Here is a 12,212-nt window from a genome sequence, read left to right on the forward strand (position 1 = left end):
AAAAGTGTATATTGAACTGCTAATCTGTTTGTCAATACATTTCTGGAATCCCTCTTTGGCATACAGACAGAGGTAGAAGAGAAACTCATATCCTTTACCTAAATAAAGTGTAAGTAATGCTTACACCCGAATAACTTTCATTGGAAAGCATTACAAGTTTCTCTCTTACTGTTTTGAATGTTACTGAGAATGGGTAAAATCATAACTTCATCATTTATTAGTTGCGCATGCATCTCCACAGTAGAAACTATATTTTTCATCCATCTGCTTATCCTTTCCAGGGGGCGCTGGAGCCTATCCCAGGTCTCCAGTCTGTCACAGGGCTAACACATACAGTGGCTTGCAAAAGTATTCGGCCCCCTTGAACTTTTCCACATTTTGTCACATTACAGCCACAAACATGAATCAATGTTATTGCAATTCCATGTGAAAGACCAATACAAAGTGGTGTACACGTGAGAAGTGGAATGAAAATCATACATGATTCCAAACATTCTTTACAAATAAATAACTGCAAAGTGGGGTGTGCGTAATTATTCAGCCCCCTTTGGTCTGAGTGCAGTCAGTTCCCCATAGACATTGCCTGATGAGTGCTAATGACTAAATAGAGTGCACCTGTGTGTAATCTAATGTCAGTACAAATACAGCTGCTCCGTGAAGGCCTCAGAGGTCGTCTAAGAGAATACTGGGAGCAACAACACCATGAAGTCCAAAGAACACGCCAGATAGGTCAGGGATAAAGTTATTGAGAAATTTAAAGCAGGCTTAGGCTACAAAAAGATTTCCCAAGCCTTGAACATCCCACGGAGCACTGTTCAAGCCATCATTCAGAAATGGAAGGAGTATGGCACAACTGTAAACCTACCAAGACAAGGCCGTCCACCTAAACTCACAGGGCGAACAAGGAGAGCGCTGATCAGAAATGCAGCCAAGAGGCCCATGGTGACTGTGGACGAGCTGCAGAGATCTACAGCTCAGGTGGGGAATCTGTCCATAGGACAACTATTAGTCGTGCACTGCACAAAGTTGGCCTTTATGGAAGAGTGGCAAGAAGAAAGCCATTGTTAACAGAAAACTATAAGAAGTCCCGTTTGCAGTTTGCCACAAGCCATGTGGGGAACACAGCAAACATGTGGAAGAAGGTGCTCTGGTCAGATGAGACCAAAATGGAACTTTTGGCCAAAATGCAAAACCCTGTGTGTGGCGGAAAACTAACACTGCACATCACTCTGAACACACCATCCCCACTGTCAAATATGGTGGTGGCAGCATCATCCTCTGGGGGTGCTTTTCTTCAGCAGGGACAGGGAAGCTGGTCAGAGTTGATGGGAAGATGGATGGAGCCAAATACAGGGCAATCTTGGAAGAAAACCTCTTGGAGTCTGCAAAAGACTTGAGACTGGGGCGGAGGTTCACCTTCCAGCAGGACAACAACCCTAAACATAAAGCCAGGGCAACAATGGAATGGTTTAAAACAAAACATATCCATGTGTTAGAATGGCCCAGTCAAAGTCCAGATCTAAATCCAATCGAGACTCTGTGGCAAGATCTGAAAACTGTTTCACAAACGCTGTCCATCTAATCTGACTGAGCTGGAGCTGTTTTGCAAAGAAGAATGTGCAAGAATTTCAGTCTGTAGATGTGCAAAGCTGGTAGAAACATACCCTAAAAGACTGGCAGCTGTAATTGCAGCAAAAGGTGGTTCTATAAAGTATTGACTCAGGGGCTGAATAATTACGCACGCCCCACTTTTCAGTTATTTATTTGTAAAAAAAAAAAAAAAATGTTTGGAATCATGTATGATTTTCGTTCCACTTCTCACATGTACACCACTTTGTATTGGTCTTTCACGTGGAATTCCAATAAAATTGATTCATGTTTGTGGCTGTAATGTGACAAAATGTGGAAAAGTTCAAGGGGGCCAAATACTTTTGGAAGCCACTGTACAGACAGACATTCACTCTCACATTCACACCTATGGGCAATTCAGATTAGCCAATTAACCCATCCCCACTAACTGCATGTCTTTGGACTGTGGGAGGAAGCCGGAGTACCTGGGGAGAACCCACGCAAACATGGGGAGAACATGCAAACTCGACACAGAAAGATGGTGGAATTGAACTCAGGACCTTCTTGCTGTGCAGCAACAGTACTAATCACCGTGCCAACAATTACCTGAATGGTCCAACCGGAATGGACCATTTGATTTTTGTGTGTGTGTGTGTTTTTTTTTTAATAATCATGTGTTTTAAAAACCGGTACAACACAGTAGCTCAGATGTATTTAAGTTTATATGGTTAAATGCTTTAATGTTCTGGTGGGGATGATAAGATTGGAAAGTCGCTAAACAAAAACAGGCATCTCACAGAGTAAATGATGGCATGTATAAACAGAGCATACTAGTCAAGCTGAGTGTTTCAGAGGTCATGATGGCGAGGGGTTCACTGCTCAGTCAGAGAATTCTTGGAAAACTAGGCAGGCTTTCGAGCAGCACTTCAAAAACAGACTTAATTCTGTTGCAGAAATCACAGCAGGGGCTCAGCTACACTTGTGACAAGGATCATCATTGACCACAGTTCATCCCCAACCCACAGTGCAAACTGGGGGAAAAAATAACATTTAAACAAAAATCCACTAATACCACAGGCTGGACCCAAGATCACTAATCAAGGAGGTTTATTACTGCACATATAACTTGTACACCCATGATCATCACTATCATATGAACATGCTTTAAAGCAAAATATCCAACATCTGTTTCAAACAGTGTCTTGCATCTTTAAGCAAGACCATGCCAAACCACCAGCAGCATGTATCACAGCAGCATGATGGATTTTACTTCTCTGGGAAGCTATTTGAGTGAATCCATATGAGAAGGAAGGACCAACAGCCAAGAGCCCTGGAAAAAGACATGGAGCTTTTTTTTTTAATTTGCACTTTTTAAATAAAATAGATGTTTTAAGGAGGGAGTTTGCTACCAGTTGTTGTTAATTAATGCAGTTTTTACAAAATGTGTTCATAAGTAGTGGCGCAGTAGAGACATAAAATCCTACAGCTAAAATGCAGCATGTATTCACACTGTACAACAAAGTTTAACTTCCAAACCGATGGTTTCCAATCACACCACTAACAATGTTGTCAGCGTCATTTCCTCTCTGTGTTAGTGGTAATAAACTGCTGGTTGGTCAGTGTAACTCAGGGCAAAAAAAACAACAACAAAAAAACGCACAATTGTTTATTAAAACCGCGTGAGTTACAGAGAGGCTGATTACATAAACACTGTGAGTTCACAAAGCCTGTGTGGCACATCATCTTCGATCTTTATCGAGGATCGTATTTAAAAAGAGATCATTTCAGTGTGATTTGCGCCTGTGAGAAACTGAAATCTCCGACATTTTGTGCAGCGGCGCACAGAGGATCTGGCAACCAGACACTCAGCCTCATCAAACTGACTTAGAAATAAATCCGTGTATCTTCCATCCATTTCTACCCCTCATCTCGTGAGTTCAGAGATAGCCTGCGCGTAAGGAGGGTAAGGAGGTGGCGGTCCTTTTGTAATTTTTCTCTTTGATCTCTTTGGGCAGCCGACCCTTTAGTGAATCTGATCTGCACGTTTCAGTGTGACATTTGAACGCACCTGATCCGCCATATTTAACAAACGTGATCACCGGCTCATTCCACCTTTGAGCCACCCCGATTTTTTTTTTAAAGTAATAACAAAATTACTACTAAACTATAGATTACCCACCTTTACATGTAATAATTTGCACATCTGCCTACTATAATCAGTAGTTACTTAAAGTAGTGTCATTTGATTTGGGCTTAATTTTGCTTTGTAAAGGTGTGTGCGGCATTTTTCTAACACTCTCTGGTGGGCGTCATTAATTTCCCGCCGCCGTTTGGTTTCTGGTGAGTCTCTGGGTGAAATTATGAGAGGAAACCCATGTTGAGCCGACACAGCTGAGAACATGAACTCTCTCAACCCGGATCCTTGCTCCTGATTGGATCCGAGCTGTGTACTTCAATGCGGCTTGTTTAAGCTTTGAGAAAGGGGACCCCCGAAAAAAAAAAAAAATCAAGAATAACTAAGGTGCATTTCTAGCAGAACTGGCCACACTTGACCTGGGATACATGATATCCTTCGAGGATAAGGTGCGAGCATCTTAATGGATTTTTAATTGCTTCCAATGCAGCCACTGATTGGACCTCCTGCGCAGGCGCAGGAGGAAAAGAAAAGAGGGTGAATCCTAAAAGAGCTCTCACTCCGTATTTACTTCCGGTTACAATGAAAATAAGAGGAAGTAGTTGTTTTGGGGTTTTTTTAGGAAGTTTGAGCTCGCGGTGTATCATTTTTATTTCAGCCGTTAATTTCTGCTCAGCTGTGTTTTAGATATCGGAGACTAACATCACTATAAAACTTAATACGTAATAACTGTTAATAGTGAAAATTACAGACTCAGGCCGATTAAATATAAGATTTATAATTACATAAACGGCTAGCTGTGAAGGTTAACAGCGGGGCAAAAACTAAGGGGTGATTATGGAATTTATACTCTTATTTGAGGTTTTACCAGCAATTGTTTACTTGTAGTTTCAGTTTATGCCCATTTTCAGTGTTGAAAATGTGCCAAACAAAAAATCGTTTGGCCTTTTTAAACTGCTTTCCTCAACTATGTTAACATCCTGAGATTTACATTTCATAACAGCTTACATATTCTGTCCAAAATTGAAGGATGCCCCAAACAGCCTATTGCTACATCACAATTAACTATGGTGGAAGGACATTCTTTAGTAAAGATGAAAAAACAAACAAATAACAACAGCATTATAATAGCCAACATTCGGCTGTATACCCTCCCTCACGTTTATCATGAGTCCACAGAGTAACAATTACTGACTTAATAAAACCACTCCTCTGAATCCCCTCTCACCGAGAACAGTGAATAGATATGTTGCAGGTAGACACAAACCATAAATGAGTTCTCAGAAATCCTGTTTTTGTACGTGAGTGAACGTGCCGATGACGCGTAGTGAGTGCTCTGCTCAGTAGATGATCTTGGATATAAACTTGTGCGCACGCGCTTCCGCGGATTAATGTCAAGGCACAAAAGTGGCGCTACACCGTTTTGAGCTCTACTCCGGTAAGCGAATTTCACAGCCGTTTTTTGTATTCTACTTTTACGCCTAATTGGCCAAAGTTTCGGGAACTTGTGCGGGGGGGTTAGCCGGATGCCCAGGGAGTTTCTCGGTACTCACACTGGGGCGTGAAGACTCATTAAGGGATGAATAAACAGTTAATTTGAACAGATTTGGTCCTCTCCGTCTCTGCGTGCTGTAGCTACTGCCGCCTCTAGTCTTCAGTATTGTTCAGTTGGCTAATGGCGGACGGCAGGCAGTGCTGTTTTCCGCTGGGGGAGGAGGGAGGTGTGTGTGTGTGGTGGGGGGGTGGGGACAGAATTGCTCCGGTTGTTATAGTAATGGGTTCATACCTAGTTACAGTTTAGGCAACTCACAGGATGCTCACTTAAAACACGGTAAGGGAATTTCTCTGGGTCTTGTTGTTTACCACCGCATGACACAAATGAAGCCAGTTCATGTGATATATGAGAGTAGGGCGCCCCTTGCGGTTGCCGAGTATATTTTGCCAGTGATTGCGCCAGGGTGGACTCCGCGTAGGGTAACTTTCCAATTAAAACCCCCATCGTCACAGGTATCGCAGAAATCGGGTTTTTTATTCGAAACCCGGGTCTGTTTCGCTGGCACGGACATGTGTGCGCCTATAGAGCAGATAATCTGGACAAGAACAGGGGTTGTGGAAGGGGGGAAACACGTTTTTTTTTCCTTTTTTTTTTTTTAGGTGTTGGGGACTGTGCTTGTCAGTGGCACACTGCATTAGCCTATCTTGAGAAACATTTGCTTCTATTTTAATCTGTTTTATGCGAGTAAGTTGCGATGATTTTTGTTGGTATTTTAACAATGGCGCAGTCTGTGTCTGCTCTCCTCCCCTCGATCTGCCGCTAATCCAATGGCTGTTTGCGGCAGGAAGGGGCAGGGGAGGGAGCGGAACGGAACACCCTGAACCACGTTTCTCCTGGACCCCAACTTGGAAGCCAGTCTAGCCTCTCCTTTTTCCCGGGTTATTTATGGAAGAGCTGCGCAGCTCAGGTAGTGCTGGTTCCGTTTATTCTCACTGATCAAAGTTTTGGACCTGCTTTTTATTGCCAAGTTTGTTAAATATCAATGCCGGGGAAGAGAAATGGAAGCTAGATCGGGGTCGAGTGATAGTCACCGTTGTAGCCGGGGGCATGGGCCGGATTTGGTGCTGTGGTGGTCCTTCCAAGCGGTGTTGATAATCAAGGGCACGACCAGTGGGACTCCGGCGGCCCCCGAAGGCTTCGTACAGCCTGTCCTTCATTGGGTGTTTTCTAATAATTCACAGGAGGTCTCCTCAGCTATGTATAGCAGGGTTTAGTTTTGCGTTCAGGTAACCGGAATGGACCATTTGATTTTGGGGTTTTTTTTTTTTTTTTTTTTTTTTTAGCCCATCAGCTGGCTTGGGGATGCTCTGATGGCTGCGCATTACGCATCACTTCTCAGTGACATAAGTCTTATATAATAATCCCAGGCGTTTAATTTGAATATTTTATTAATCGGCTGTTGTCTGCACAAATACTGGCGCAAACAGCTTTCACATCTCCACCTTGTGACCTGCTGGGGGGAGAGAGGGGGAAAAAATGTCAACTTCTGTGGCTTCATGCGCAAACTGATGCAGTTGGAAAGGTAGATGAGCACCTCTGTGAGGTGGTGATGTGGCGCAGGCGTTGATTTAAACTGCTAGTCTTGTTGAGGTGTGTGTGTTGCATGGAGGCAGGCTCGGCCACAGCGCCATCCCACCTCTCCGTCCACCTGGTGTTGACGTTGGGAGTCAAGGTTGCATGTCAGAGCTCATTAATGCTGGGTCCTCGTTTTCATCTCATCCACGTGAATGCAGGCTGTCTCGTAGCTCTGCATTGCAGTCTGAACTGAGTCTAGACCAGGCTATTTTTTCCCCCCCTCAGAGCACTATTGAGTTGCTTTGCACATAGATTCCTCTGTTGGTGGAATATCAGGCCAGAAAAGCATGAAGCATCTATCTGCAGCACAGCTTTGCTTTGCTTTTGGGAGGTCTTGCAAATGGGGAATGGGTGCCTTTGGGTCTCCTGGCTAGTGTTTGGACTCCAGTTAACACCATGGTTACGGACATATGTTATTACCTTAGCACAAGTTGTGTTTGTAGAGGTTAGCTTGGGTTATAGCTTCTAAAGGAAGAACCTAATTATAGTAAGTCAGTGACTTGGAATTCAATCCTTCTTTTGAACAGTCAAGCATATTGTATTGATCTTGAATGTCATTCTGTTTTGCCTTGTACTTCCTGTCACATGGTCACAGCAAGTAAGTGTTCCTTATTCGGCACTAGTGCTCCACAGTGGAGCAGCTCTTTATTAGCAGCAAACATATACAGCTCTGATATAATGACTCTGCTGAGTTTGCAGCAGTGGCTTTTAACAATGTGAACTCCTATATTTCTCTACCAAACATACAGTTATCAGAGAGTCTTTGTACCTTGATAGAAAGTATAGGACAGATATGCAGCCCGTTTTTGCATATTGAAATTTTTTTCTTCGTCTTTTTTCTGCTTGGAAAACACTTGCAATGAAGAAGTACAATTTAAATAAGCATGAGATCGCTTTAGTCATTTGTAAAGCAAAATGGCAGCCTGGCTGGACAAAACGGGGCATTTGAAAGCATCAGAGCAGACTGTGAGAATTTGTAGCGGGAATATATTTTGTCACTTTTTAGTTTTTATGAAGAAATTTGGCGAAATAATTTTTTTTTTTTTTTTCTGCTAATCTGCTTAAAAATCTTGGAAAGACATGGGATGGGGTCAGTCTTTGTTAATTATCCTGCAGCCGATTTCCTGAATTAGTTGGAAACTTAATGTGAGCGCACTGCTTGACTCCACATCACGACCATGTGTCTCACGTGCTGCATATGGTGCTAAGAGAATTGAAAACGATAGTTAAAAAACTTTATTTGAAAATCAGGTCAAACATTTTTAATTTCAGCACCAATATACTGTTGAGTCCCTTAATATTTGACCAAATTTAATAATTCAACTTTCATAGAGATGTGTTGTCGATGTAAAATGTGGTAGAGGCAGGGTATTGAATGAGCATGCATGGCTCCCAAAAGCAATGGGTGACGAGTCTTTCCTTACAGTGTGACAGAAGCCTGACACATTTTCTCTGGCTCAACTGTAAGTGGAAAATTGAACATAATCCCAGAGATGGGTTTCATGTTTGATATTTTGAGAATCCTTTGCAGGGAGAAACCACCTGAAATCTGGAACCATCACCAAACAAGGAGTTTCCTCCTCTGTCATGGCCTTTGCTGCAGCTGTATTGAGTTCCTGTTTGTTCATAGGGCTTTCCGCCTTTAGTTTTGTCTACAGCAAGTGAAGTACAGCTTGATTGGGTTGACATCAGGTGAATGAATTGGTTATTACAGAATATTCCACATGAATAACTCCAGTTTTCTTAGTATGTCTTGGGTCATTGGAGATTGTTACTGTGAAGCACTATCCATCAACTTTACTGAATTTGGCTGAATCTGAGCAGCACTGTATCCCAGTAAACGTCATCTGGCTGCTTCTGTGTTCTGTCACATTTTCAGGGAAGACTGGTCACCCATTGCTACTGAAAGCCGTGCATGCTCTTACATTACACTGCCTCCTCCATTTTTCACTTCAGATTGTCGTCTGTTCCGTGGCTTCTCACTACTTTTATCTGCCATCATTCTAGTACAGGTTGATCTTAATTTCATCGATCTGTTCTTGAGTCTGGTCACTGGTTTGGTGACCCTTGTCATATGTTCTTGGTCAGAAATCACATTGTCTTCCAGCCTTTGTCACCTTTGCATTTGTGCATCTATTAGTGGGCTTCTTATTAATCATAAGCTTTTCTGGGCCTAAACTACAGCCACCTTCAGTAGCTTCAGTTGTTTTGGCCTTCCTCAAATAATTTTCATCTTCAATATGTTAACAGCCGGCTGAGATGGGTAAAAGCCAGAGGACTAACTCATTTGAGAAAATTGTACATCTTTGTCTTATGCAGCTATTGGATCCTTCTTGTATATTTTGTGTCATCGTAGAGCTGGGCGATAGAACGATAACGATATGTATTGCTCATCTTTTTCTCGATAGAAAATGAAACTATTGCGATAGACCTCAGGGGTCATCTCTCTCTTCCTGTCTTAAAAAAAAAACACCCACAGCCAATCCAAATTAAGTAGCGCAGAGCCGAACCAATCACAGCCGCAGCGTCACGTCACGTGACTTGTTACGTGCAGCACAAGTGCCAAGCCGCATATGTGTATTTGTTTGGGAAGCAGCCAGCCGTCGTGCCGGCCGGTTAATGGAGAAATGAGTTTTTTATTGTAGAGAAAAATCAACCGAGAGCTTGGGTGACCAGGTTACCAAGAGAACACAGATGACGGTTCCAATGCCGGAGAGATTGTCGAAAAGGAAGGGCCAGAGAAGTTCCGATGGACTAAAAGCGCTAATTATTTCATCGAAAACAACCAGGAGAATCCCTGCGAAGCAACAACAGTCAATTGAGTCGGCTTTCTCCAGCGTCTCCAGAGACATAGCGACATAACGAATGCCATAGCCTACCGTCTTGCTAAAGACATGCTACCAATAAACACGGTCGAAAATGAAGGATTCAAGCAGCTAATTGAGGTAATAGCTAAGCTATACAACAAGGAGAGATTGAGAATTTCCTTTTAGTTCTCAGTTTATTTGATATTGACAAAAGTTAGTCAATTTTTTTCTGTTCTTCTGTAAAACAAACTAAGATTTATTTTTAGAATTAATATTTTGTTTCTAAGTGGAATTGACAATTTAGTGGTCTGTGTTGTTTGTTCTATTTTGAAACTTAAATGCTTTAGCGGCTACCTTTTGTGTAGTTTGCAATATTTGCCTTTATTTATCTGAAACTGAAGTCTCATGTTCTTTAAGTACATCTGCCCTGTTGAACTTATTATGGGAAATAAATATTTAAATCAAAACAAGCTGCTGATTATTTCACATTTTACTTGTGAGCAACGGCACATTTAAATCTTACAAATATAGTTATTTGGCTTATATCGTGATATATATCGTTATCGCCTGAAATGAAAAAAACATATCGTGATATGAAAAAATCTTATATCGCCCAGCTCTATGTCATCGTACTTCTTTATTGTGATTCTTTGTCCAATCAGTTTTGCAGCATTTGATCAATTGTTTAACTCATTGACTCGTCTGCTAATTGGGCCTCTGGAAGCAGCAGCCAATCTTTGGGGAAGGGGGGCTTCTGGTGTAGCCAGCTAATACCCAGTACCAGGGGTTCCTACGTTCACTACAAATGGATATCAGAAAGCTTTAAACACCCAGCAGTCCTCTTCCCTTTCCTACTTTTTCTGCACATGAATTCAACCAAATGCAAATCTTATTACAGAGATTAGCATTTGGTTCAAATGGAGCAGGCTATAGCATTGTACACTGTTACTTCTATCAGTAGTCACATCATCAATAAGAACTGGTGACCCGGTTCCATTCGTGACATACATGCCCAAACGCTATAATTGGAATTCTACAAATTTACACTGCCGATCAGCCTCTTGAGTAATGCCAGCTAACCAGATAGCAAGTAGGGCTGCAGTGATTCGTCGGCATAATCGCTGACTTTTATTGTCAATGCGTCGTATACTAATACCACGTAAATGCGTTTTGTAACTGCAATACACTACAGGAACATATGGGGGCGGTATCACCTCTATTGTCTGTCGAGACTGGAGTCAGAACTAATGAAGAAGAACGTAGTGTGACCCACAAAACAGGAGGATGGAAGAAAATAGAAACAGATTTTATTTTATTTTTTTTAAAAGTCAAAGCATTTCAAAGAAAACAGAGTTGAATGCAGATTGTGGAAAGCAGAGCTTTCCTTCCATAACAGCATTAATGCAGCGCACAAGCATTTAAAACGCCGGCACCCTAGAGCTGTGACGTCAGCTCTGAATGGGCCAGTTTTAGAGAGTTAAGTCATCGCGCTGCATTGATACTAGAGCTGGGCGATATAAGATTTTTTCATATCACGATATGTTTTTTTCATTTCAGGCGATAACGATATATATCACGATATAAGCCAAATAACTAAGATTTAAAAGTAAGATTTAAATGTGCCGTTGCTCACAAGTAAAATGTGAAATAATTAGCAGCTTGTTTTAATTAAAATATTTATTTCCCATAATAAGTTCAACAGGGTAGATGTACTTAAGGAACATGAGACTTCAGTTTCAGATAAAGGCAAATATTGCAAACTACATAAAAGGCAGCCGCTAAAGCATTTAAGTTTCAAAATAGAACAAACAAAACAGACTACTAAATTGTCAATTCCACTTAGAAACAAAATATTAATTCTAAAAATAAATCTTAGGTCGTTTTACAGAAGAACAGACAAAATTGACTAACTTTTGTCAATATCAAATAAGCTGAGAACTAAAAGGAAATGCTCAATCTCTCCTTGTTGTATAGCTTAGCTTTTCAAACAGTTTTAACAGTTACTTTAGTCTGACAAAAGCCGAATGACAATTAGCACTTTCAGTCAGAGATTGAGCATGCACCGCTTTATTGCATTTCAGACTTGCTTTCGGCACAATTTACAGTCTGCCTATTTCTACTCTGTTTTTGTCAGACTTGAAATAGCGAAATACCTTCACACTACGGAACTTCTGTGGCCCTTCCGTTCGACAAGCTCTCCCATTGGAGCCATCATCTGTTTTTTTCTTGAGTAACCTTCGCTCGCCTCTCGGTTGATTTTTCTCTAGTTGGCAAACTCATTTCCTTCATTACCGGGCTGCACGGCTGCAAAACAAATACACATGTGCGCCTTGGCGCTTGTGCTGTATGTAACAAGTCACGTGACGTGACTCTGCGGCTGTGATTGGTTCGGCTCTGCGCTACTTAATTTGGATTGGCTGTTTTTTCTTTTTTCTTTTTTTTAAGAGGACAAGAGAGATGAGGCCTATCGCAATAGTTTAATTTTTCTATCGAGAAAAAGTTATTTCGCAATACATGTCGTTATCATTTTATCGCCCAGCTCTAATTGATACCTTGTTTATGTTAATGTCTG

General features: G+C 41.6%; 1 protein-coding gene across 1 annotated transcript in view; it reads left to right on the top strand.

The window, feature by feature from the left end:
• The first annotated feature begins 5,070 nt into the window (after positions 1–5,070).
• zmym2 (zinc finger, MYM-type 2) overlaps positions 5,071–12,212 on the top strand; it is a 31,920-nt gene continuing 24,778 nt past the window's right edge. Inside the window, exon 1 of the mRNA XM_039599930.1 lies at positions 5,071–5,141. The gene's annotated coding sequence lies outside the window, so the exon portion shown is untranslated. The remainder of the gene's footprint in view (positions 5,142–12,212) is intronic.

This window comes from Oreochromis aureus, linkage group 16, assembly GCF_013358895.1.
Source record: "Oreochromis aureus strain Israel breed Guangdong linkage group 16, ZZ_aureus, whole genome shotgun sequence".
NCBI classification, from domain to species: domain Eukaryota; kingdom Metazoa; phylum Chordata; class Actinopteri; order Cichliformes; family Cichlidae; genus Oreochromis; species Oreochromis aureus.